The sequence below is a fragment of the Corvus brachyrhynchos genome, unplaced genomic scaffold (assembly GCF_000691975.1).
Source record: "Corvus brachyrhynchos isolate BGI_N302 unplaced genomic scaffold, ASM69197v1 scaffold97, whole genome shotgun sequence".
Lineage (NCBI taxonomy): Eukaryota > Metazoa > Chordata > Aves > Passeriformes > Corvidae > Corvus > Corvus brachyrhynchos.
In genome coordinates this window covers 5,581,045-5,582,883 of record NW_008239758.1, presented here as the reverse complement: position 1 = coordinate 5,582,883, position 1,839 = coordinate 5,581,045, and the positions used below count along the sequence as shown (strand labels likewise).

Below are 1,839 nucleotides of genomic sequence, written 5' to 3'. Positions count from 1 at the left end.
TTGGCTTATTATTGCCTCTCGACTGCTCTCTTCCTCTTACCACCATATGTGGCTCTTGTCTAGCCCTCCATGCCATTAGTGCCCTTGTGAGGCAGAAGGAGAGCCTGAGATCTCCATCTCCTTTTAGTCATCTGTAGTAAACAACTGCACAGGTCAGGTCATCTTCCCTCTTTCTCTCACTGCTCACATTGGGAAACAAGGCATGGGGTAACTCTTTCCTTCCCCCTGGCTCACAGAGCTACGTGTGCCCTACAAGAGGCAGCTCCCCCTGTTCACAGAGCACCGGCCTAGATCCATTCCTGGCAAAGATCTGTTGTAGTGCTTTGTTTCACCCAAGCTGTACTGACCTGCCACTGCTCTTGGCAAAGGAAAGCACCATTCTTTCTAAAGGGGCTGCTGGGATCTTGCCAGGTTTGATGCTTGCAGTCTCTTTGGCCCTGCCTTGTGCACCACAAACTGGATTTTCCAGGGTCCTGGGCAAAGCAAGCTGGGTTTAGTAGACCCAAGGAGCAATGAAATTCTGCCAAGGAGATACAAAGCACTTAAGTCTTGAACTGTATCTCTGTGTATCCACAAGCAGCAGGAGCTTGTTGGGGGTCTGTGATGTATTATCGCTGTCCCAGCTCCATCCAGAATTTCTGCCAAGGAAATATGTCTGGAGCATTAAGCGGTGAAGGTAATAGCAGTAACTGACTACAGGATTGATTTCCTGGATGGCAGAGGCACAGTGCCTAGCAAAGGGCATCTCATTGAAATCCCTGCTGCCAGAGAAGCCCTGGCCCTACACAACGTGCACTGGGCAAGTATTTCCCCTGTAAACATGGTGTATTTTAGAGCAGCCAGCAGTTCTATTGCAAACGCAGAATCTTCCTTTCTATTATTTCTCATTCTGTCATTCTTCTGTAGTTTCTTAAATTGCATAATTAACTATTTTCTTCCTCTTTAGAGAAAGGGTACCATAGCAACAAGGCAGTGAACCTCCTTCATGGGGCTGAATGGCATACGGCAGGTTTTGAAAGAAATCACTTTGCTTAGAAAAGCCTGTTGAGTTGCATTTGACAGGAGAAAACAAGACTCACACAAATCCCCTACTTTAGTCCAACTCTGAATTTGAAGTGAGGGTAGGTGATCTTAAAGGGAAGTTCCTTGAGCTGTCACAGATTTGACAGCAAGTAAGAGAGGCTCTTCTATAGGTGTTTGACACACTAGAAGAGCTTCCCCCTCACTCCAGAAATATGGCTGCACTAGTGACTTTATATTCTGCCTTTTAAGAAGAAGATAGCAGGTCAGCTATAAACTGCCAAGATGAACTCTCTGAGTACGCAGGCAGCTGGCTGGGGAACGGGTGTGTGATGTGCTTACAGCAGGGCTGGGCTGGTGTGTGTGCCGAGCACAGCAACCAGCCTGACAAAGGAGGGGCAACCAGCCTGTGCTGGCAGGCTTGTCTAACACACAGAGAACCAAACACTGCTGTTCTCTACTACAGCCTGTTCATTGCATCAAGGCAGAAGTGCCCACATCACATCAAGTTGATAGAACAAATTGAAAAATAAGATTGTGAAGAGATCTGTGGTCCTTCTGAAATTCAGGGAAGAGTGTGTGGGTGAATGGAGAGTCAGAAAGCAGCAAGAATAAACCTTTGTCTTACCCAGACTTGGAATCAAGGCTGTGTCCTCTGTAAAGGCCACTCCTTAACACTCTTGGTTCCTGGCTGTTTGTGAAGGTTTTAGGAAGTCTGCCACTGCATCAGCACTGCTTATACAGTGGGAAGCTTTATGTCCCTCCTTGATCTGCCTACTTCTGGTAGCTACCCCTACTTCTTCCTCCGACTGGCATTCC

The 1,839-nt window shown here is 47.3% G+C and overlaps 1 protein-coding gene across 1 annotated transcript in view; it reads right to left on the bottom strand.

Annotated features, from left to right (window-relative positions):
• The window catches only part of MRPL46 (mitochondrial ribosomal protein L46), a 19,699-nt gene that overhangs the window by 6,148 nt on the left and 11,712 nt on the right, over window positions 1-1,839 (bottom strand). The window lies entirely within an intron of this gene.